The sequence below is a fragment of the Phyllobates terribilis genome, unplaced genomic scaffold, assembly GCF_046119375.1.
Source record: "Phyllobates terribilis strain yellow unplaced genomic scaffold, ASM4611937v1 Scaffold_1__5_contigs__length_1240528914, whole genome shotgun sequence".
In the NCBI taxonomy this organism is placed as follows: domain Eukaryota; kingdom Metazoa; phylum Chordata; class Amphibia; order Anura; family Dendrobatidae; genus Phyllobates; species Phyllobates terribilis.
In genome coordinates this window covers 285,414,215-285,440,554 of record NW_027362761.1, presented here as the reverse complement: position 1 = coordinate 285,440,554, position 26,340 = coordinate 285,414,215, and the positions used below count along the sequence as shown (strand labels likewise).

General features: G+C 45.6%; 1 long non-coding RNA gene across 1 annotated transcript in view; it reads left to right on the top strand.

The window, feature by feature from the left end:
• The first annotated feature begins 9,769 nt into the window (after positions 1-9,769).
• LOC141166875 (uncharacterized) overlaps positions 9,770-26,340 on the top strand; it is a 35,497-nt gene continuing 18,926 nt past the window's right edge. The window contains exons 1-2 of the long non-coding RNA XR_012251356.1: positions 9,770-9,888; positions 10,224-10,289. This is a non-coding gene — a long non-coding RNA (uncharacterized lncRNA). The remainder of the gene's footprint in view (positions 9,889-10,223; positions 10,290-26,340) is intronic.

The following is a 26,340-nucleotide window of genomic DNA, read 5'->3' as shown; positions in this document are numbered from 1 at the left end:
ACAATTGCCAGAAAGTCAGGAGGAGGACAAGGGTGCGGAAGTGGAAGACGAGGTGGTGGATGATAAAGTAACTGACCCAATCTGGCAGGAGGACATGCAGAGCGAGGACAGCAGCACACAGGGGGAGGGAGGCAGAGCACCACAACAGGCAGGAAAAAGCAGTGTGGTGGCCGCAGACAGAAGGCAGGCAACCGTTCCCCCTAACACCATCACGACGGAAGTTGCCAGAACAACTGTTAGGTCTTCCCGAGTTTGGTTGTTTTTTAAAGACTCTGCTGATCATCCCAGAAAGGCTATTTGCACTACCTGACAGGTCAGTATCAATAGGGGTAGCAAAACTACCAGCCTGACCACAACCAGCATGATCAGGCACATGGCAGCAAAGCACCTGACTTTGTGGGCCTAACCCCAGGGTCCGCTGTTGAGCATGCAAGCCAATCCCCTGTCCATAGTGAATGCAAAGATGCCTCCTGCCCTGCACCTGTCATTGCACACTCTCAACTAGCACCATCAGCAAGCACGTCCTTGTCCCAGTGCAGCATTCACTTGTTCATACCTCAGTAATTGGAACGCAAGCACAAATACGCAGCCAACGCCCCTCAGGCCACACTACTAAATTCCCACAATTCCCACATTTCTCGAAATGTTGCATTTTAGGCTCGTGGAGACGGATGCTTTCCGCAACCTGATGGCGGTGGCCGTCCCTCGGTTCTCACTCCCCAGCTGCCACTATTTCTCCCAGTGTGCCGTCCCCGCATTACAGAAGCATGTGTCCCACATCATTAGCCATGCCCTCAAAAATGCAGTTACTGGGAAAGTCCATCTAACCACGGACACGTGGACTAGTGCTTGTGGGCAGGGATGGTACATATCGCTGACGGCACACTGGGTTAACATAGTGGAAGCCGGGAACCAGTAGGACCTTGGGACGGAATACGTCCTCCCAACGCCAAGGATTGCGGGCCCTAGGTCAATCAGGGTTTGCCCCCACAGTCTACAGCTCCTGCACCTCATCCTCCTCAGCCTCTTCCTCCTCTTCAGCCTCCATCTCCGAAATGACCACATCAGTCGCAAGCTGGAAGCACTGCAGCACTGCTTCAGCCAAGCGGCAACTGGCTGTGCTGAAGCTAATATGCTTAGGTGGCAAACCGCACAATGCTGAAGAGTTGTGGACAGCTCTGAAAGTGCAGGCAGATCTGTGGCTTGCACCGCTAAACCTACAGCCAGGCATGGTCGTGTGTGACAATGGCCGGAATCTGGTAGCAGCTCTGAGGCAAGGCGTGCTCACACATGTACCATGCCTGGCCCATGTGCTTAACCTCGTGGTTCAGCGGTTTCTCAAAAGCTACCCGGAGCTGCTGGATCTGCTTGTCAAAGTATGCCGCCTGTGTGCCCATTTTAGAAAGTCAGCTACAGCTTGCGCTGCCGTTGCCGTGTTTCAGCAGTGTTTGCAGCTTCTGGCTTTCCGACTCGTGTGTGATACCCCCACACGTTGGAACTGTACACTGCAGTTGTTGGGAAGGATTTTTGAGCAGAAGAAGGCAATTGTTAACTACCAGCATCAACAACGCCGTCGGTATTCAGTTCAGACTCAGGAGTGGACATGGATGTCCGACATCTGTACCATCCTCCAAAACTTTGAGGACTCCACCAAGATGGTGAGCGGACATGACGCGATAATTAGCATCAACATCCCGCTTCTCTGTCTTCTGCTTACAATCAAAGAGGATGCTTTGCAGGCGGAGCACGATGAAATGGAGCAAGGAACCATACAGGGTGATTACAAACAGCCCAGCCTCATCTCATCCCAATGTTGTCACGGGTGTGTTGCCACGAAGATCGTCACGAGTACACAGCCTGACTTCTCGCAGCTGACTTGTTGGTGCTTTGTGTTTCTCGGCAGTGAGGGAGTTAATTCTCTCTCTCTCTCTCTGGGCTAGATGAGGTCCAGCCTCGCCCAGCTGCAATCAATGCTGCTGTAGTGAGACTCCTTCATATACCTGCTGGTCTGTTTGGGAGGTGTCGGTGAAAGCATTTCATTCAGACTGACAGAGCGGATCGTGGTGTTTGGAGTTGCTGAGATAAGTGTATTTGGAAGTGTTTTTTCCCTTTCCTCGCTTTATCATTTATCTCCTTTCCCGTTGGTTTTCCCTCTGTTGTAGTTGAGAAGTTGTTTGTATGCAAGGTGGTTTTGGTTTTTCCCTTGTACTGTCTCGTTCGTCTAAATACTGTGTTTGGGCATATTATTTCTTGTTCCCTTTGGTTGTGATCGGGGTCCTTCTCAGGACTAGATTACGGAGGTGCAGGGATCTTCAGGAGGTAGGGGTTACGCTGGTGGCCTGGACCTCTGTACCTTTAACAGTACCTCCAGGTTGAGGGATTAGTCAGGGCCCCAGCTTAGGGTCAGCTTAGGCCCCCTACCTCCAGTATATAGAGACAGCGTGACATTTTCACCGACCCGCTTAGTTTTTCTCCAGCTACCATGGATCCAGTAGCCGGTCTAGCTCGGCAATTGCAGAGTTTGTCCATGGAGCTGGCGGACGTTAGGTCCAAGGTTTGGCATCCTCAGGAGCAAGCCGGACCAGAACCTAAAGTAGCTCTCCCTGATAGGTTCACTGGGGGGCGGGACAAGTTTTTTGTTTTCCGGGAGGCATGTAAATTGTACTTTCGGCTGCGGCCTCGGTCATCGGGGAGTGAAGAACAAAGGGTGGGAATTGTCATCTCGCTCCTACAAGGGGACCCACAATCTTGGGCGTTCTCTCTTCCCCCGGGTTCCCCGGCTCTCCAGTCAGTGGATAGGTTTTTCGCTGCCCTGGGACTCGTATATGATGACCCAGATCGGATCTCCCTTGCTGAGTCTAAGTTACGTAGGATCCAGCAGGGAGATCGTCCGGCGGAGGAATTCTGTTCGGAGTTCCGTAGGTGGGCCACGGACACCCAGTGGAATGACCCGGCTCTTAGGAGCCAGTTTTGTCATGGTTTATCCGACAAATTACAGGATGTGTTGGCACAGTATGACTCTCCCGTGTCTCTGGAAGCCGCTATGGCCCTTGCTATTCGCGTGGACAGACGGCTTCGGGAGAGGTGCGGGATAACTCTACCCCCTGTGATGACTCCACCTCCTACAAGGTCCCCTCATATGGTGGTTCCCCTGGTCAGTCCAGAGGAGCCTATGCAATTAGGAGGGACATCATTTCGGGGGAGGGGACCGGTGGTGCGCCATAAGGCAGGAAGGTGTTTCTTCTGCGGGAGAAAGGGACATTTTATTGGGGGGTGTCCATCCCGTCCCTTGCAGAGTGAAGAGTCGTCGGAAAACTGTTGATCCCAGGTTGTGTGGTGGACGGCAATCTGGGAGTAGGTATTTCGTCCCTAGGTTCGTCTCAGTTTCTCGTACCGGCGGAGGTGGTGGTGGGTACGAGAACTGAGAGGATATCTGTTCTTCTGGATAGTGGGGCCGGGGCTAATCTGGTTGATGCTCGGTTTGCCCGGGTTCAAGGTATGCGGTTGAGTGAGTTGGCTAAACCCATCCCCATATTCTCGATCGATGCCAGGCCTCTCGGGCAGGGAAGTTTTTTGCAAGCTGTGCATGACGTAAAACTTCAAGTGGGGGCAATACATAAAAAACTGTTGTCTTGCTACGTGTTGGAGGGTCTTCCCACTCCTATTGTGTTGGGCCTTCCTTGGTTAGCTAAGCATAACCCGGTTATTAATTGGCAAACCAGGGAGATAAGCGAATGGAGTAAATTCTGTAATAAAAACTGCATGAACACGGTCATTGGTGCGGTTACTCCTTGGGTTTTACCTCCATTTCTGGCGGACTTTGAGGATGTATTCTCGGAGAATGGGTGTCAGGAACTACCTCCTCATCGCGTGTATGACTGTTCTGTAAAACTGCTCCCTGAGGCCAAGTTACCTAAAGCTAGGTTGTATAACCTTTCTGGTCCTGAGAGGCAGGCCATGAAGGATTATATCTCAGAAAGTCTGGCTAAGGGGCATATTAGACCTTCATCTTCACCGGTGGCTGCGGGGTTCTTCTTTGTTAAGAAGAAAGATGGAGGCCTACGCCCTTGCCTGGATTTCCGTGAACTTAATCGGATTACGGTCCGAGATCCGTATCCGCTCCCACTTATTCCCCATCTCTTTAATCAGATCGTGGGCGCCAAATGGTTCTCTAAGTTGGATCTCAGGGGGGCGTACAATCTGATTAGGATGAAGGAGGGGGATGAGTGGAAGACGGCGTTTAACACTCCGGAGGGGCATTATGAGAACCTTGTCATGCCATTCGGTCTGACTAATGCCCCGGCGGTGTTCCAACACTTTGTTAATGACATTTTTCGCCGCTTGGTGGGACAGTTTGTTGTCATATATCTGGATGATATCCTAATTTACTCGCCGGATCTGGTGTCTCATCAGGAGCACGTTAGGCAGGTGTTACAGATTTTGCGGGATAATAAACTGTATGCCAAGTGGGAAAAGTGTGTGTTCGCCGTACAGGAACTCCAGTTTTTAGGCTTCCTGGTTTCAGCGTCCGGTTTTCGTATGGACCCTGGGAAAGTGCGGGCAGTTCTTGAGTGGGATCGGCCAGAGAATCTTAAGGCACTACAACGTTTCCTGGGGTTTGCTAATTATTACCGAAAGTTCATTCGTAATTTCTCGTCCATGGTTAAGCCTCTCACTGACATGACTAAAAAGGGGACGGATTTTTCTAGGTGGTCTGACAAGGCTTGTCAAGCATTCTCCTCTTTGAAAAAATGTTTTGCCTCGGCGCCCATACTCATTCAACCTGATGCGTCTCAGCCATTCATTGTAGAGGTAGACGCTTCCGAGGTAGGGGTGGGAGCAGTATTGTCACAGGGTTCGTCCCCTGGTAAGTGGCATCCGTGCGCCTTTTTCTCTAAAAAATTGTCGTCCGCTGAGAGGAATTACGATGTCGGCAATAGGGAACTCTTGGCCATTAAGTTAGCTTTTGAGGAGTGGCGCCATTTTTTGGAGGGGGCAGTTCATCCGGTCACCGTCATCACCGATCACAAGAACCTGCTATATCTGGAGTCCGCGAAACGTCTGAATCCCAGACAAGCTAGGTGGTCATTGTTTTTTACCAGGTTTAATTTTGTCGTTACATATCGTCCTGGGTCAAAAAATGTAAAGGCGGATGCCTTATCTCGTAGTTTCCCTGGGGCCGGGAATACGGACGACCCGATTCCTATCCTTCAGGAGGGGGTGGTGGTTTCGGCAGTATGCTCTGAGCTGGAGGAGGAGGTATTGGAGGCTCAGGGGGACGCCCCTGTTGGACCTCCAGGGAGACTGTTTGTTCCAGATCAGTTGCGACAGAAGGTGATCGAGGCACACCATAACTCAGTTTTTGCAGGACACCCGGGGAGTAAAGCAACTGTGGATCTCCTCTCGCGTCGGTTTTGGTGGCCTAACTTACATAAGGAGGTGGTAACTTTTGTCGCGTCCTGTGGGGTTTGTGCGCGCTCTAAGACCTCACATACCCGTCCATCTGGGGCCCTCTTACCTTTGAAGATCCCGGAGCGTCCTTGGACTCATCTGTCTATGGACTTTATTACGGACCTCCCTCCGTCTTCGGGTAAAACGGTCATACTCGTTGTAGTGGACAGGTTCAGCAAGATGGCACATTTTATCGCTCTTCAGGCTCTCCCTAATGCTAAAACTCTTGCGCAGGTGTTCATTGGGGAGATTGTGAGGCTTCACGGGGTACCCTCCGAGGTGGTGTCTGATCGGGGGTCTCAGTTTGTGTCTAAGTTCTGGAAGGCGTTTTGTGCACGGCGGGGGATGCAGTTGTCATTCTCATCGGCTTTTCATCCTCAGACCAATGGTCAGACGCAAAATATGAACCAGAGCTTGGAGACATATCTCCGGTGTTTTGTGTCAGAGAACCAGGAGGACTGGGCTTCTTTCTTACCTCTGGCAGAGTTTGCTCTTAATAATAGGCGGAGCGAGTCCACTGGTAAGTCCCCGTTTTTTGGGGCATATGGTTTTCACCCCCAGTTTTGTACTTTCAGTGGGGGGGGCTCTTCGGGGGTTCCTGAGGAGGAACGATTTTCCTCATCACTCGCTTCAGTATGGAGAGGGGTGCTGAAGAGTCTGAATACTATGGGGAACCGATACAAACGTATGGCTGATAGGAGGAGAGTGTCTGGTCCGGACCTAAGTGTGAACGATCGGGTATGGTTGTCTACCAGGAATATAAAACTTAAGGTTCCCTCCTGGAAACTGGGTCCCAGGTTCATCGGGCCGTACAGAATCAGTTCTATTATTAATCCGGTGGCATTCCGTCTTGACCTCCACCCTACGTTTAAAATTCACAACGTGTTTCACAGATCATTGCTTAAGAGGTATGTGGCGCCGGTGGTACCGTCACCTTTACCTCCCCCTCCAGTGGTTGTCAATGGTAACTTGGAGTTCCAGGTATCGAGGGTCATTGATTCACGCTTTAATCGCCGGTCCCTTCAGTACCTGGTTCATTGGAAGGGGTATGGTCCTGAGGAGAGGATGTGGGTTCCTGCGTCGGATATTAACGCAGACCGATTAGTTCGGGCCTTCCACACGACTCACCCGGATAAACCTGGCCCTGAGGGTCCGGAGGCCCCTCGTAGAAGGGGGGGTACTGTCACGGGTGTGTTGCCACGAAGATCGTCACGAGTACACAGCCTGACTTCTCGCAGCTGACTTGTTGGTGCTTTGTGTTTCTCGGCAGTGAGGGAGTTAATTCTCTCTCTCTCTCTCTGGGCTAGATGAGGTCCAGCCTCGCCCAGCTGCAATCAATGCTGCTGTAGTGAGACTCCTTCATATACCTGCTGGTCTGTTTGGGAGGTGTCGGTGAAAGCATTTCATTCAGACTGACAGAGCGGATCGTGGTGTTTGGAGTTGCTGAGATAAGTGTATTTGGAAGTGTTTTTTCCCTTTCCTCGCTTTATCATTTATCTCCTTTCCCGTTGGTTTTCCCTCTGTTGTAGTTGAGAAGTTGTTTGCATGCAAGGTGGTTTTGGTTTTTCCCTTGTACTGTCTCGTTCGTCTAAATACTGTGTTTGGGCATATTATTTCTTGTTCCCTTTGGTTGTGATCGGGGTCCTTCTCAGGACTAGATTACGGAGGTGCAGGGATCTTCAGGAGGTAGGGGTTACGCTGGTGGCCTGGACCTCTGTACCTTTAACTTTACCTCCAGGTTAAGGGATTAGTCAGGGCCCCAGCTTAGGGTCAGCTTAGGCCCCCTACCTCCAGTATATAGAGACAGCGTGACAAATGTGGACTGGGTGACAATGAGGAAGAGGAGGAGGAAGAACAGGAGCCGGTTTATTGCGCTATAGACGGTACTACCTGCACAACTGTCATACCGTCTGTTCAGCGTGGATGGCCTGAGAACAGGGAGGAGGAGAGCATGGTTAGTCGTCCTCTTAGTGAGGACATGGAAATCATGCCTGCTAGCAGTCTGGCACGCATGGCTGAGTTTATGTTACGCTGCCGTTCCCGTGACCCTTGCGTTCTCAAAATTTTGGGTGACTTGTCATTACTGGTTGGCGACACTTATAGACCCATGCTTCGAGGAGAACTTTATATCTCTTATTCCTGAGGCAGACAGGTCTACAAAAATGGTGCAGTACCAGAAGTCCCTTGTTGCAGAACTATTAAAAAAAATTCCCATCTGAAAACGCTGGCGACATTGGTCACAGTTTGTTGGACAACCAAGCAGAGAGAGACACAACTCCAATCCAGTGAAGGCAGGGGAACACTGGCAAAGTTCTGGGAGCATTTTCTCAGCCCCTCCCATCGCACAGGCCCTAAGGCGCAGGGTACTCTCACAAGCAGTGCAAAGTTTAGGAAGATGCTGAGGGAGTACCTTGCCAACCATACCAATGTCCTCTGTGATTCCTCTGTACCTTATAACTATTGGATATCCAATGTGGACTCATGGAATGAACTGGCTCTCTATGCCTTGGAGGTCCTTGCCTGCCCTGCCGATAGCGTTTTATCAGAGTGGGTTTTTAGTGCCGCTAGTGGAATTTTAACTGATAAGCGCATCCGCCTGTCAACTCAAAATGCTGACAGGCTGACTCTCATAAAAATGAACAAAGGCTGGATTGGGCCAGACTTCTCAACACCACCGAATAATAGCAGCGTAACAAACTCAAATCCAGTGTTATTTTTGTGAGGTGTATTCCCATGCATCTTTTCACACCCACACATGGATATACGCTTCCTCATTTTGGCTATTTGCTCTTGTCCTTCTCCTTCTCCTCATACTCATCCTCCACCACCATATTACCAGGGTGACTGTGGTCCGTGATGCAACACCCACATAATTTTTTTAAAGGGTGTTTATGTTGCCGGTAAAAAAAATGTTTTATACAGTATGTTCATGTATACCCCCCAGGGGTAAAAGTTTGTCAGCCCATACACTTAGTGCATGGACATTACAAGTATAGGAGACTCGCTCCGTTCTAATGGGAACATTTTTTTATGAAGCCCTCCTCCATGTCTTTTCCAAGGTGCTTTGGAGTGCCTCTCAATTTTCGGCAGCCCTTGCATTCACTGCATAGGCCAACACTATGGGAGACCTACTTCCTAATAATGGGAAAATTGTTTTCAGGAAGCCCTCTGAACTCCACAACTATTCTATTCCATGGGGCATTGGAGTGCCTCCAATTTTTTGGCAACTCTTGTATTCACTGCATAGGCAAACACAATGGGAGACCAACTTCCTAATAATTGGAACATTGTTTTCAGGAGGCCCTCCTCTACGTCTCTTCAAAGGGGTATTGTGGGGAGTCCAAATTTTGGCCAACCCTGCCACTCACTGCATACGCAATAACAGTATAGGAGACCCAGTCTTTAGTAATGGGAACAACAAAGCATAGCCGATTGATGGCTCTCTAACAATAGTGAGGGCCAACTGCTGACCCTTTAAGAATAGTAAAGGCTGCCTGATGGCCCTATAAAAGTACGCTTTGTGACTTTCAGTGTCCCTCCTTCATAAGTTAAGCAGGATGTGTCTGATCATGTCTCACACACCACATGGCCAGATAAGGTTGTAACATGTTAAAATGACATTTCACAGTGAATTCATTTGTCTTGGTTGAAAGCAATGCAAAAGTGCAAAAACACATCAAAAACGCTACGTTTGAACATAGCCCAAGGTGTGGAGGAGTATTCTTGGTTTTGGTTATTTATTTTGCCTTATATACAAGTCATTACCTTGGAATGGATGTTCCTTAACATATTTGACAGGAAAATCCATTTTGGTTTTGTTTTTGTATGTTTTATTGTGAGTCTGTAAAAGTGGCGTAATACCTCTGACAACGTTATTAAAAGCAGTGACCTGGAAGTCAGAAATGCTTCCAGGGGTCTTGCCCATGCTGTTCCCATGTCATTTGAGCACTGTTCCCATCGATTTGGGCAATTTTTAGGCCATCTGCAGACCGCCGGGGGGAGCTGACTGAAAAATGCTCAAGTTTACCATAGACTTACATTGGGTTCGTTGCTCGGGTCGAGCACCCGAGTATTCTAATTTGCTCGACCCGAGCATCGAGCACCCGAGTATTTTAGTGCTCGCTCGTCACTAGTTCCAATATGTTTAAAACAAGACTCCCAGGATTCATTTGATATGCTATGATTAAGGGCACTTAATGTGCTAGAAACTCATCAATGCTTTAACTTTCCCCTAACTTCTCTGTTTTTAATGGATTACTAATAAGGATTGACAAATATTTTACTTCAAAGGTTGGAAGTGCTGAATCTCTTTTCCTCTGCTACATATGGTGATATCATTTATGTACACACGTACTGGCATGCACTGTGTGGAATCCAATTTGCCATTTGACCAGCAAATAAGCACTCTTTGCGCAGGCATTTTGTATATGTTCCCAGGTATTTATCAGCATGTTATATCTCTGTTTGTACATGTAGCAAAAAGACTTACAAATCGGAAAACTGGTGTGTACAGGTGTGAACTAAGAGTAGCCATTCTCTATACATAACAAACAAAGTTGCAGTCTGCAGTGCTAAAGCATGTAAACATGAAATATATGAAATTTGAATAGCATTACTTCTCTGGATAATAAGAAAATTTAATATATTTCATGTTTACATGCTTTAGCACTGCAGACTGCAACTTTGTTTGTTTGTTCTGTTTGTGCATGTGTTATCTATGTTTGCCTCATTATGTCCACTTTCTAATTGGTTACCTGTGTTTTATATACCAGAATGTCACAACAACCAAGTACCACTGATGAAGCATTTGTGAAACTTACGTTGGGTGTGTTTGATGGGTGAGCCCGTTTCATCTTGGCTGTGATGATGTATACTATTATATCCTTATATTTATTGAATTTCCCCCTGGCATCCAATTCTTATTTCCATTGCGCATATGTAATTATGAATCGATTATGTTTTATCCTTTCCACTTGATTTATTACTTCCAGAGTTTTTCTTCACTTTAGTTCACCCACCAACATACATCTACTGTGTCCTCTCTGTCTGCACTATTACCATTATGAACTTTTTGTCTTTTAATAATTTTTTGTAATAAAAGTTATTTATTATTTTGTTACATTTTTCCTGTCCTGCACTTTATCATTATTGACCTCTGGTATATCACAATGTACTGCAGGTAAAAGGGGTGAATTTTGACCCTTAGCGTACCACGACAGCGACAAGGAAGTTGCAAAAATTTCGAACCAGTTGGATTTTTGCAACTTGCTTTGGCTGTGTTACACTAGGGGTGGTGATCTAACCCTATACACCTCCATTATGATATGATCTAGCAGCAGTACATAGCGTTCTTTGACCGCGGGACCAGTGTTACAGCCAAAGTTGCTGTTTAGCACCAGTCTTAGATTTACATGGAATATTTTCTTCCTAATTTAGAAGATTTGTTAGCTGCCTTGTAGCATTTTGTGTGCCTTCTTGTGATTTGTCACTGTAAGATTATAGATGAAACATAACAGACTTCTGTATCACTATAAACATTGGGGGTGATTTCGCTATCAATAAATATGGGCATTTGTTTGGCTGATATTATGGTGGTATTCTCTCTGGCTGGTACTTAGTGGCTGCTAGAGAATGACTCCATGTGAAGTAAGAAGGCACTACAAACACAGACACTGTGGTTGGCATTTCTAAGGGGGCATTCTCAAGAAGGTGATTTTTTGCACTCATTACTCTGCCTGACACTACATATGATACATGTGCTAGAATTACTGTACATTACTTTTAAACAGCTGATTACAGCCTTTCAGGATTTGGTATAAAAATGATTTGAGTTATCCCCTTTATGTCACTTGTTTATGCCAGGACTACAATAAATACTTACTGCTTAAAAAGATTTTATTGATCATGAAAAAGCATATAGAAAAATCCAACCGGACAGGCACAAAACGCAAATTGATGAGTGACCCCAATAATGAGGGACCCCAATAATGAAAAGGCACCAATTAATTTAACAATGTAATAAAACACAGAAGAGTACGTATATAAGTATGCGATAATACAAGTGACTAATAATGTGCAGTCTGAAACACAGTACACATACTCACATAAAAGTATAAAGTTAAGGTGCCAAATAAAACAAGTCCCAAACATTAAATCATGTGGAAAGAAAAGTACATACAGTAAACAGAGGCTCACCCAACAAACATCAAAACGCTAGTCAGGTGTAGTCGGTTGACCGAAGCCGCAACGGCCGTGCCTTTATGACTGAAAGCTACTGGCTGCCAGGAGGAATAACGTTTATTTCATCCTGGTAGCTGGGCTTTCAGTGCGGCGGCAGCACAGCTTTAGAATGCTATTAACCTGCAGATTACAGCAGCATATCTTCAGGTTAATGGCGTTTTTGACTTGACTATTGCTATGAAAATACGTGACGTTCTGAAATGATTATTCTTTAGAAAACGGGGTAAAAATCAAATAAGACCACAGATAACTGCATAGATAACCATTCAGAATTGTATTTCATGTGGCAGCCATAGAGAACAGGATAAAGCTCTTTTGTGGACAGCACTGTTCATAAAGAATATTTTTTTTTATTATTGTGGCCAGTTAACTTAATGGTATATGCATATTTTATTTCACGCTGAGGTTTTGCTAGGTGAAGCCGTTTCAGGAAAATGTATTTTTTCCCTGAAGTGTCTTCACTGGCGGTTTTGCAATTATTTTTTTCAGCGTCTTTTCCCTGTATTTTCCACTTTTCAACTATGCCCAACTATTTCAACTTCTCCCTATGCTTCCAAAGCCATTCAAAGAATGAACATACTACTTTTTTTAATCGCTTCATGGTTTCCAAACCCTAAAATGGTTAAAAGAAGTTACAAAAGACTGAACATGCGCATAGCAATATAATTTTACATGTTCAAGAATTATGTTCATTTTTTGTGGTGGTTTTGGGGCACTATTTAAACGCAGATTTCGGGCAGAATCTGAGCGAAAAAGACGTGTGAAAATACACGAAGATCTTCTTTCATAACCTCTTTAACCTGAAATATATGAGCCGCACTCATGGTATCAGCTATAGTATCCATGAAAACATTCAGCCCAAAAAATATAGTCATTGTAACTGTCAATCAAAATTTCCTAAAACATTGTGTCTACAAATATAGTGTCCCAAAAACATAACAGTACCCCTACGCTTTCCATTTCCCAAAGTGCATATGCAACAATAATCAGCTTTAATGCCCCTAAAAGTACCCTAAAGTACTAACTCAATTTTTTTTTATGCTATCCTGAATGTGTTGTCTTTAAGAAAAAAGTATAATTATAAGAATTGGTACTGGTTCCTAAATTGAAAGCAATTTCTGTTAATCAGTTACACTGAATGCCGCAGCAATTTTGCTATACGAGTTACAAATTATGGACCTTTTACTAATCTGATTTTTTATAAATAGGATTACCTTCGATAAACTGAAATTCTTCTTTAATCCTCGTGTTGGATCCTTTCTAGAGATTGTCATGTGAAGACCACTTTGTATAATCACATTTTGTTCTTAGTAACAAGAAACATCTAACACACTGCTGTAATTTAGATTTACATGTATATAACATCTACAGTCATAGATTATGACATATGAAATAAGTCTTAAGTGAATGTTTAATATCTTTATTTCTGAATGTATATACGATAGGGTTTAGTATGGGTGTCACCAGAGTGTAGCAAACAGACACAACTTCATTATATTCTGTTGAATTTTTGTAATTTGGTCTTACATACATAATAATTAAACTTCCAAAAAAGATACCAACAACTATGAGATGGGAAGCACAAGTTGAAAAAGTTTTCTTCTTCCCCCCTGTTGTGGGAATTAAAATAATGGCTCTTATTATCATGATATAGGACAACATGATCATGGAAAAGGAGCTCATGATCATACTGGCAGCAACAACAAAGTTTATAAATTCTACCCTCTCAGCCCCTGTACAAGAATTTTCCAGTAATGGTGGGGCATCACAGAAGAAATGATTGATAGTGTTACGACCACAGAATTGTAACTGGCAAACAGAAAACAATGGAGGCAGGTTCGCCGTTATTGCTATAACCCACATTCCAGCAATTAAATAGATACATACAGTATAATTCATGATTGAAAGGTAATGCAATGGATTGCATATGGCAACATAACGGTCAAATGCCATGATAGCCAAGATGAGGCATTCTGCTGATCCGAGGCAGATGTGAATGAAAAACTGAGAAATGCATCCAATGTAAGAGACACAAAAAACTTCAATGAGAAAAGTGGCAAGCATTTGAGGAACAATATTAGTAGTATAGAAAATATCAATCACAGAGATATTTGCAAGAAAGAAATACATAGGCAGATGAAGGCGACTCTGTTTCCGAACCATGAGAACTATTAGGACATTTGCAATTAATGTTATTATATAGATAAATAATCCTAGGATGAAAATGAAGATTCCTAGATAGTGCAAGCTTGGAAATCCCAGTAGTATAAATGATGTGACATGTGTTTTGTTAACGCTTTCCATTGGACAGTCTTTATAAGGATCTGCATATAGTAAAGAAGTTTTAGCATGTTATTAATATATGCAGCATATTTGGGCAATAATAAGTCAAATATTACAAGACATTACTTTTCATCTTTTTAATGTACTGTAGATTCATGATGGCCTACTGTTGAAAAGAACAAGATTTTCAAAAATATCTAATATAGCAGATTTTAATGTCAGGAGATGTTCTGTCACCATTTGGCATTATAATTGAATATAATAAATTAAATGATCATTTCTATATTTGTTCTAAATTTAGAAATGAGTCAAAATAGAAAAACACAATGTTCACAATTAAAAACTAATAGCAGATCTTAATGTTATATTATATATATATTCAAAATTAATTAGTTAATTAGATAACTCTATTTTATTAAAAAAAAAAAAGTGAGTGCACATCAAGATTAATATAGCTTTTTACAAATACATATTTTCCCTCTAAAGATGAAGAAATATTACAAGAACTTAGTATAAAAGCACAGCATGAGTATCTATTGAATATTGACTTACTTAAAATGATTTGCTATGATTAAATTTTCTACTTAGATTTATTGTTATAAGTTGATGAGCAGGTCTTCACTGAGTGAAATATTTCTTATATATACTTTCCACCCAGATCTGAACGTTATAATTGAGGATCTGTTGAGACATTGCCTCATTATCTTTAGCTCCCTATTGAATTACTCATATTTTAAATCGATTTAATCAAATCTATTGAGATTAATTTCAGATGGTTATCACTGTGAGCAGTTGTTATTAATATTGTATCACATGAATACAATACATGTTTTCATAAATTAATTGGTTGTAAAATGTACTTTTGGTATTAAATCCTTCATTGCTGAAACCAAAGCTTGTGTGTCATATAATATGTGTTTCCTGCATTGTAAGATGGACAAATCATATATTTTTTTCCACATCCTAAAAAAGATAAAAATTTAAATATAATTTTCTACTAGAGATGAGAGAACCCAAACTTAAAAGTTAGGGGATGGTACCGGACATTTAGTGTCCAGTTCTAAACTCAGAAAATAGACTTCTTCCGCATGTCCGTTTTAACGTTTGGAGATCTGGGGAAGTCCAGAAGGAAAGAGAGAAGAGAAGAGAGAGGCGGGAGATAGAGAGAGAGGGAATTTTTCAAGCCCAAAGTTCTTTCAATGGGGTTCGGGTTCAGGTTCAAGTTCGGGAGCAATTCTGCATTTCCACAGGTCCACTCATCCCTACTCTCTACCTCACAAAGTATACATGGCTTAAATTATTTTTTTTTCTTCATTGTGGTATTATTTCAATATTAAACCTGTGTATGTGCCACCTGAAAACAGTTAAGTGTTGTAGGTGCTTACTTTTGGGATGTGAAGTTACCTAATTTTCATGGCCCATCATATTTTGTAAAAGTAAATGGCCATTTTTTTTTTATCTTTTAAAGAAAGGTCCATGAAAGATGTGATGGTCAGGGCACTGCAGTGGAAATAGCTCTCTGATCAATGGCAAATATTGAGGTAAAAGTCAGGTATGTGTGACGAAACAGTTTCAAATCTTAATCAGCTAGACATCTATGTTTGTTAAGCCAAGAGAAATACACTATTGTGTTTGTGTTGACTTGTGAATTTATGTGTTTTTCTGTGGCTGGTCTAGAAGGACATACTACTATGTGTATAAACCTGAATGTTGACTTTGCTTAGTCTGGAAACAATAATGTTTGTTAATATTGCATATTCTAATAAAGTCAGCTAGATGTTGATGTACAAGAGCCCCCCTGCTATACCAACTATGTAAATTGAATAAATGCTCAAGCAATGAGAGCTGTGCACTGTGGAATAATACCCTCCCTAATCCTTGACCTGTGGATATGTGCTTGAAAGAACAATTAGGAACTATTTAAGGAACAAGGCCTCTGCAGTAGGCAGACTTTAGAAAAGAGAATCAAAGATCAGACAGACTCTTCAGGACATCAGCTTGGTAGCATGGCTTGCTCCAGAGAGACACAGATTTTGTATTCTACATGATTACGGTCTAAGAGTATACGGCCCTGACAGGAAGGATACAGATTTGCTCCATTAACTATCAGAGAACCCATGGATACAGCTAGGGAGATCAGGTTGGGACAATGAGGTCACCTGGCCCCATGGATATGTTTTTTGGGCTTACCAGGTGGGACCTCTGGTCATCTGGAACCCATGGAGACATTCGGAGAAGCCAAATTGGGACCAGCCGGTCATTTGGCCCCATGGAAACTCAAGGAGAAGCCAGGGTGGGACCCTCGGGTCTCCTGGCCTTGTACCTCGATGGATGGTCAGCTTCCTAAGCTTGCCGCTACCTCCTCTCTGTAGGGGTTCGCCAAAAGTGGGGGCCCACTGGTTGAGGTAATTGGTAGTGATGAGCGAGCACTAAAATGCTCAGATACTCGTTGCTTGGGTCGAAATAAAAATTGCCAAAATCGATGGGAACAGTGCTCAAATGACATAGTAACAGCATGGGGAAGACCCTTTGAAGCATTTCTGACCCCCAGGTCACTGCTGTCAACAATGTTGTCAGAGGTATTACGCCACTTTTACGGACTCACAATAAAACATACAAAAACTAAACCAAAATGTATTTTCCTGGGAAATGTGTTGAGGAACCTGCTTTCCAGGGTATTGACTTGTGCATAATGCAAAATAAATAACCAAAAGCAAAAATGCTCCTCCACATCTTGGGCGATGTTCACACGTAGCGTTTTTTATGCGTTTTTGCACTTTTACATTGCTTTTAATGGTTAAAAATGCATTCACAAGGAAATGTCATTTTAACCCCTTTAAGGACCTTGGGATTTTCCATTTTTGCGCTTTCGTTTTTTGCTCCGTCTGTTCCCAGAGCCATAGCGTTTTTATCTTTTGGTCAATATGGCCGTGTGAGGGCTTATTTTTTGCGGGACAAGTTGTACTATATATGGTACTGGTTTTACCATATCGTGTACTGGAAAACGGGAAAAAAAATCCAAGTGGGGTGAAATTGCAAAAAAAGTGCAATACCACAGTTGTTTTATTTATTTTTATTTTTTTACCACGTTCACTGAATGCTAAAACTCACCTGCCATTCTTATACTCCAGGTCATTACGAGTTTGTAGACACCAAACATGTATAGGTTCTTTTTTATTTAAGTGGTGAAAAAAAATCCCAAATTTGCTTAAAAAAAAAAAATGGCGCCATTTTCCGAGACCAATAGCGTCTCCATTTGTAGAGATCTGGGGCCGGGTGAGATCTTATTTTTTTCGCACCGAGCTGACGTTTTTATTGATACTATTTTGGGGTAGAACAGATGTTTTTGTCGCCTATTATTGCATTTTATTGCACTGTTGCGATGACCAAAAAAACGTAATTCTAGCGTTTAGAATTTTTTTCTCATTACGCCGTTTACCGATCGGATTAATTCTTTTTTTATATTTATAGATCAGGCGATTCTAAACGCGGTGATACCAAATATGTGTATATGTTTTTTTTTTATTATTTTATTTTGAAAGGGGCGAAAGGGGGGGTGATTTAAACTTTTATACATTTTTTATTTTTTTAATATTTTTAAAACCAGTGTTTTTACACTTTCTGCATGTTTTAATAGTCTCCATAGGAGACAAGAAGCAGCAGTTGTCTGATTGCTTCTACTGCATACAGGCAGTGAGCAGATCGCCTGTATCCAGTAGAAATGCTCACTTGCTATGAGTGCCGACCACTGCGTGGTGCTCATAGCAATTGAGACATGACAATCACAGAGGTCTGCTGCAGACCCCGGGTTGTCATGCCAACCCATCGGTGACCCGCGATCATGTGATGGGTCACCGATGGGTGGGGCAAATGCCACACTTCCGGCACGGTGATGTTAAATGCCGCTGTCAGAGATTGACAGTGGCATTTAACTGGTTAACAGCTGCGGGTGGATCGCGATTCTACCCGCAGCTGTTGCGGGCACATGTCAGCTGTAAGAATCAGCTGACATGTGCCCAGTTAAGTACAGGCTCAGCGCCGGAGCCCGTGCTGAACAGGGGGTGATGGATTGAGGCATGCTAACACGCCCCAGGCTTTAAAGGAGTTAACATTTTACTACCTTATTTGGCCGTGTGGTGTGTGACATGGGAACAGCATGACGAAGACCCCTGGAAGCATCTCTGACTCCCAGGTCACTGCCTAAAACTGTGATCATCCCATCAGATGTGATCCTATATTACTGCAGTAATAATACAGACATTTTTGGCAACGTGAAAAATCTTAAACTCTATTTAAAATGGGCAAGGTGTGTGTCAAGGCACTGAGAAGTGGACATTATGGTGATGGTGATAGTGATAGTGCATGCAGAGGGCATGGGCAAGATGAAACTGTGCCTGCTCAGGGAGCACAACAAATACCCACTTCATGTCGAACTACCTTCCTGGCCCAATTTCTAGTGGGCCGCAGAACACCATTATTGAAGCCAGAGCAGTGTGAAAAGATTGTTGGTTGGATAGCAGATAAAGTTTCCAGTCAGTTTGCCACCACCACCACCCTGTGTTCCAAATGGTCCAGTCTCAGTAGATGTGAGCCTGGTCCACATTATTATTATTGCTTTATCACCATTTATTCCATGGTGCTTTACATATGAAAAAGGGGTATACATCGCAAAAACAATTACAATAATCTTGAACAAAAATGTGACACAGACTTGTACAGGAGAGGAGATGACCCCGCCCGCAAGGGCTCACAGTCTACAAGGGATGGGTGAGGATACAGTAGGTGAGGATAGAGCTGGTTATGCAGCGGTATGGTGGAGCTAGGGTTACTGCAGGTTGAATGCATGTCACAAAAGGTGGGTCTTCAGGTGCTTTTTGAAGGTTTCAACAGTAGGCGAGAGTCAGAAATGGTGGGTTGGAGAGTTCCAGAGAAGGGGGATGCACGGGAGAAATCTTGAATGCTATTGTGGGAAGAGGAGATAAGAGTAGTGTTGAGCGAGCACTAAAATGCTCGGGTGCTCGAAGCTCGGGCCGAGCTCGCCGTGATACTCGGGTGCTTGACCCGACCAACGAGCCCAATGTTAGTCTATGGGAGACCCAAGCATTTTTGCGGCGGCACCCCCGGCAGTCAGTAGAAAGCCTAAAAAGTGCCCAAAACGATAGTGACAGTGCTCAAAAGACATGGGGAAGGCATGGGCATCGCCCCAGGAAGCATTTCTGACCCCCAGGTCACTGCTGTCAACAACGTGGTCAGAGGTATTAGGCTCACAATAAAACGTTCAAAAACAAAACTGAAACTGTTTTCCTGTGAAATATGTTAAGGAACTTCCTTTCCAGGGAAAAGACTTATGTATAAGGTAAAATAAATAAACAAAAGCAAAAATACTCCTCCACACCTTGGGCTATGTTCACAAGTAGCATTTTTTATGCGTTTTTGCACTTTTGTATTGCTTTCAACCGTGACAAATGCATTCACCGGAAAATGTCACTTTAACATTTTACAATCTTATCTGGCCATGTGCTGTGTGACACATGCATACAGTGCTGAAAAGATATGGGAACAGCATGGGGAAGACCCCTGGAGGCATCTCTGACACCCAGGTCACTGCCTAAAAGTGTGCCCATCAGAAGTGATCCTTAACACATCAGAAGATGCAGACTTGCAACTATCCCCGTGCAAGTCCTTGTCCAAAGGCAGTGTTCAATTGTACCTCCCCCATTCCTTGCAATGCAAGCGCAAGTATGCAGCCTGCCACCCACCCACCCCCAGGCTGCAATACCATACTGCTAGCTTGCTTGCACTTGAAATAGGGCCTTTTAGGCATGTGGAGGCGGAATCTGGCCACCACGTCATGGGGGGGGCCGTGTGTCCATACTCAGTCCCCAGCCGCCCTGCGGCCGGGTGTCCACACACGGTCCCCAGCCGCCTGGGGGTGGCCAGGTGTCCATAAACGGTCCCCAGCCGCCCCTATTTCTCCTGTCATCTTCCCCAAACACACTTTTCTTAGCCCGGCCTGCTTTAGGCAGCATTGGACGAGCCCACCAGAGAACCAGACTCCTCCGGTGGGCCCTGGCTTCTCCATCAGGGGAGTTGAGAGTGCCAAGGTGAGGAGCTTGATGATGATAGAAGTTAGCATCTGCTTTGCTTTCTCGAAATGCAAGCCTAAGTGTGCAGCCTGCCACCCACCCACCCCCAGGCTGCAATACCATACTGCTAGCTCGCTTGGACTTGAAATTTGGCCTTTTAGGCATGTGGAGGCGGAATCTGGCCACCACGTCATGGCTGCGTTGGCGGCCTGGTATCCATACTCAGTCCCCAGCCGCCCGGCGGCCCGGGTGTCCACGCTCGGTCCCCAGCCGCCAGGGGGCGGACTGGTGTCCAAAAAAGGTCCCCAGCCTCCCCGCGGCCGGGTGTCCACACACGGTCCCCAGCCGCCAGGGGGAGGCCGGGTGTCCATAAACGGTCCCCAGCCACCCCTATTTCTCCTGTCAACTTCCCCCCACACACTTTTCTTAGCCCAGCCTGCTTTAGGGCAGCATTGGACAAGCCCACCAGAGAACCAGACTCCTCTGGTGGGCCCTGGCTTCTTCATCAGGGGAGTTGAGAGTGCCAAGGTGAGGAGCATGATGATGATGATGATAGAAGTTAGCATCTGCTTTGCTTTCTCGGAATGCAAGCCTAAGTGTGCAGCCTGCCACCCACACACCCCCAGGCTGCAATACCATACTGCTAGCTTGCTTGCACTTCAAATTGGGCCTTTTAGGCATGTGGAGGCGGAATCTGGCCATCACGTCATGGCTGCGTTGGCGGCCTGGTATCCATACTTAGTCCCCAGCCGCCCTGCGGCCGGGTGTCCACGCTCGGTCCCAAGATGCCAGGGGGTGGCCGGTTGTCCATACTCGATCCCCAGCTGCCCCGCGGCTGGGTGTCCACACACGGTTCCCAGCCGCCCCTATTTGAAGGACAGCCTAACCACAAACACGTGGACAAGTGAATGCGGCCAGGGAGGGTTCATCTCACGCCTTCACACTGGGTTAATATTGTGGAAGCCGGGACACAGTTGGACACTGGGATGCAGCACGTCCTTCAGACATAGAGGATTGCGGGTCCTGGGTCAATCAGGCTTCAACATAAAGTTCAGAAGGTAGACAGCAGCAGTGGTCGGCCTCCTACACAACGAGTAAATTATTCATGATCATGAGGCCATCCATCTCCTTAGCTTTATGTTCCTTGGAATGCAAGCGCATGTATGTAGCAGCGGCTAGGCCTGAGGTGGTCAGCATTTTGGCTCATATCCTACCCCCTCCGAGGATTGCTGGATGTTTTCCTGCTACTATCCCCGTTCTATGACTCCCATTAAAACAAAGCTTCAGGTGATGAATGATGGATGAGGTGGTGGCAAAGGAGAAAGAGCAGGAGGAACAGGAACCATTCACATCAATATCAGGCCAGTCAACCACACATCTTGTAGGATATGTTTCTGTACCAAAAGGCGCAGTTCGGCTACACAGTTATAGGCATACAGTGAGTGCAATGCCTACCAAAAATTTCGAGGCACTCCAATGCCCCTTGGAAGTGACATGGAGGTCAGATGGCCTTAACTAAACCGTTTTTTCCATTTATAGCAACTGGGTTTCCTGTGCACTGTTGGCCTAAGCAATGAATGGAAGGCTTTCCAAAAAATTATGAGGAACTGCAATGGCCCTTGAAACAGACGTTGCTTACAGCATACTAAAAAAGTTCTACCCATTATTGGGGAGTGGGTCTCCCTTACTGTTCGCCTGTGCATTGAAAAGCAAAAGCTGACTAAAATTAGGAGGAAATGCAATGCCCGTTGGAAGAGTCATGGAGGTTAGAGTTAATTAAAAACAACATTTCAATGCCCCTTGGAAGAGCTGTGGAGTTCAGAATGGTTTAACTAGACGGTTTTAATGCCCCTTGGAAGAGACTTGGAGGTCACAGTAGCTTAACAAGACGGTCTTAATTCCCCTTGGAAGAGACGAGGAGGTTGCGGTAGCTTAACAAGACGGTTTTAATGCCCCTTGGAAGAACCATGCAGTACAGCATCTTAAAAACATTATTCCCATTATTGGGGAGTGGGTCTTTCATAGTCTTTGCCTATGCCTTCCAAGCTAAAGCTGCCAAAAATTAGGACGGAGGAACTTGCAATGCTGGCAACACAGACCAAGGTCACCCTGGTGGTATAATGGTGGTGGAGGCTGAGGATAAGGAGAAGAGCAAAATACAGCCGAAATGAGGAAGCGTATACCCATGTGTGGGTGTGAAGCAGTGCATGGGAATACACCTCCCGAAATAACACAGTGGATTTGACTTTATGTTACTCTGCTGTCATTTGGTGGTAATGAGAAGTCTGGCCCAATCCAGCCCTTGTTCATTTTGATAAGGGTCAGCTTGTCAGTTGACAGGCGAGTGGGCTTATCAGTTATAATTCCCCCATCAGCACTAAAAACACACTCTGATAACACGCTAGCGGCAGGGCAGGCCAGGACCCTCAAGGCGTACAGAGCGAGTTCATTCCAAGTGTCCAGCTTGGATACCCAATAATTAAAAGGCACAGAGGAATCACGAAGGATGCTGGTACGGTCGGCAAGGTACTCCCTCAAAATCTTTTGAAACTTTCCACTCCTTGTGAGAGTACCCCGCGCCTCAGGGCCTGTAAGCTGGGCGGGTCTCAGAAAACTGTCCCAAAATGTTGACAGTGTTCCCCTGCCTCTGCTGGTTTGGAGATGTGTCTCTCTCGCCTGTACGCCTTGGTTGGTCAATGAACTGTGACCTCTGCCGCTAGCGTGTTCAGATGGGAATTTTTTTAACAGTTCTGCAGCAAGGGCCTTCTGGTACTGCCCCATTTTTGTATACCTCTCCACCTCAGGAATAAGAGAGTCAAAGTTTTCCTTGTAGCGGGGGTCTAAAAGTGTCACCAGCCAGTAATGACTGTCACCCAACATTTTTACAATGCGAGGGTCACGGTTAAGGCAGCGTAACATAAAGTCAGCCATGCATGCCAGACTGGTAACGGGCAAGACTTCCATGTCCTCACCAAGATGACGACTGACCATGCTCTCCTCCTCCTCCCCCCTGTCCTCAAGCCACCCACACTGAACCCACGGTATGACAGTTGTACAGGTACTACCGTCTACAGCACATGATACCAGCTCCTGTTCTTCCTCCTACTCATCCTCCTCTCACTCATCGTCCCCCAATGCATGTTGGGAAGAGATGAGGCTGGGCTGTGTGTAATTGCCCGCCATGGCTTCTTGATCTATCTCATCATACTCTGGCTGCAATGCCTCCTCTTTAATTCTCTGCAGAGAATATTGCAAAAGACAGACAAGTGGGATGCTGATGCTAATGATGGCGTCATCGCCACTCACCATCTTGGTGGACTCCTCAAAGTTTGTCAGGATGTTACATATGTCAGACATCCAGGTCCCCTCCTGAGGACTAATGTGTGGAGTCTGACCTGAATATCGACGGCCTTGTTGCAGTTGGTACTCCACAACTGCTCTCTTCTGCTCACAAATCCTTTGCAACATGTGGAGGGTAGAGTTTCAACGTGTGGGGACATCCCACATCAGTCGGTGTGCCGAAAGCTGCAAACGCGGTGGATTCTGTAGCCGACTTCTGAAAATGAGCTGACAGGCGGCGTACTTTGACGAGCAGATCTGGCAACTCGGGGTACGATTTAAGAGACCGCTGAACCACAAGGTTAAGCACATGAGCCAGGCATGGTACGTGTTTTATCTCGCCTTACCTCAGAGCCGCCACCAGGTTACGGCCATTGTCACACATGACCATGCCTGGATGTAGGTTCAGCGGTCTCAACCACAGATCTGCCTGCTCTTTCACAGCTGTCCACAACTCACAAGCAGTATGAGGTTTATCACCTAAGCTTATGACTTTAAGCTCAGCCTCTTTCTGCTTGGCTGAGGCAGTACTGCAGTGCTTCCAGCTTGTAACTGATGTGGTGATATCTGAGATGGAGGCTGAACATGAGGAGGAGGAGGAGGAGTTTGATGCCAGGAGCTCTACACTGTGGGGGCAACTTTGACTGACATAGGGCCCGCAATCCCATTATGTTTACCCAGTGTGCCGTCAGGGAGATGTATCGTCCCTGGCCACAAGCACTTGTCCACGTGTCCATTGTCAGGTGGACTCTCCCAGTAACTGCGTTGTTGAGGGCACGGCAGATGTTTTGGGACACGTGCTTGCGCAGTGCGGGGATGGCACACCGGGCAAAATAGTATCAGCTGGGGACCGAGTACCGAGGGACGGCCACCGCCATAAGGTTGCGGAAGGATTCCGTCTCCACCAGCCTAAAATGCAGCATTTCCAACGCAAGCAGTCGTGAAATGTGAGAATTTAGGACTGTGGCCTGTGGGGCGTTGGCTGCGAATTTCCGCTTTCGTTCAAATGTCTGGGATAAGGACAATTGAACGCTGCGGTGGGACGTGGACGTGGACGTTGATGCTGTTTCTTGAGAAACTGCCATAACAAGTGAAGACTGAGAGGAGGGGGCATATTTGCATGCAGTATGGACAGGGGATTGCCTTGCACGCACAACAGGGGGTTTTCTTACATGCATAACAGCGGTTAAACAGTGGTGACACCTGCTGACACTAGTCGTGGACCCTCGGGTTCGCCCCACAAAGTCGGGTGCTTTGCTGCCATGTGCCTGATCATGCTGGTGGTGGTCAGGCTGGTAGTTTTGTCACCCCTGCTGATGCTGGCCTGGCAGGTGGTACAAATGGCCTTTTTGGGGTTATCAGCAGACTCTGGAAGACCTACCGGTTGTACTGGCAAAGTCCCTTGTGTTGGTGTTAAGGGGAACGGTTGCCCGCCTTCTGTCTGCGGCCACCACACTGCTTCTCCCTTCCTGTTGGGGTACTCTGCCTCCCTCCCCGTGTGTGCTGCTGGCCTCGCTCTGCGTGTTCTCCTGCCAAGTTGGGTCAGTTACTAGATCATCCACCACCTCCTCCTCTTCCACTTACGCACCACGGTCCTCCTCCTCACTTAGTGTCAATTGTGTCTCGTCATCATCCAACTCTTATGACAAATTGCCAGCGTCGCCTTGCTGTGGCCGTAGCTATTCAAATATTTGGCCATTGCTACATGGGATCTCCTCTTCCACTACTTCAAGCGGAGCAGGCGAGGGGCCCAAATATGGAAATGGACCAGTGAACAGCTCTTCAGAGTGTCCAACTGTGGGATCAGTTGCTGTCTGACGACACTCGGCATGGTGGGAGGAAGGAGCATCAGGGTGAGGAGGAGTATGCAATTGAGACTCACGGCTACTAAGACTTGACCGTGTGGAAGACAGACCGGAGGTGGTGGTGCCCAGTTGACTGGAAGTATTATCTGCTATCCAATTAATAACCTGTTCACACTGATCAGTTCGCAATAGTGTTGTTGTTGTGTGCTTCCCTATTAATTCGGTCAAGAACTGGGAGCGAGAAGATGTGGCTGTTGGTTGTGGCACATTTTCACCTTGGCCACAGCCCCGTCCTCAGCACGCACCATCGCCAGAATGTCCAGTTCCACGTGCCTTGCCACGCGCCTTGCCTATTGTAAATGAAGTAAAATAGCTTACACTCGCACTATCAATGGCAAAAGGGTAATAAAAAGGAGATTAGAACCGTGGAAGAGGAATACCACAGTTCTATTTCTCTGGCCTACACCAGAATCTTTTAAACAGATATATTTGTGTCTGAACAGTCAGTGAGACACTCAAACTGTTTTTTTTTATGCAAAAAGGTGGATTACACCCAGATTTGAACCGTGGAAGAGAAAAACCACAGTTCTAGTTCTCTGGCCTACACCAGAATTTTTTAAACAGATATATTTCCTGGCGTATACCAGACCATTTTAAATAGATATATTTGTGTGTGAACAGTCAGCGAGACACTGAAACTGTTTTTTTATGGAAAAAAGGCAAAAAGTAAATAATACAGAGATTTGAACCGTGGAACTGCAAAACCACAGTTTTAGTTATCTGGCCGAAACTAGACTCTTTTAAACAGATATATTTGTGTCTGAAGGTTAGTAAAATGGGTATTTGTACAGTTTGACTGAGGAAAAAAAAGAAAAAAGAGTATTAATTTGAAAAAAAAAAGGATTTTTCCTGGCCCCTGAGACCTGGGGCTAAGTCTAGCAATTTGAGCAGCACCACACAGTACTGCAATGCAGTGTTTGTTGGTATAACCACTGCGTCTCCTATACAGCCTGTCTGCCTGATATCTGGGATGGATATTAGCCCTAAGTGTTACGCTCATGCCCGCACTGACTGGCGTGAGCGTGATAAGTGATCCCACTGTACCATGAACCGAGGAGAGCCTGGAGGGGCATAAC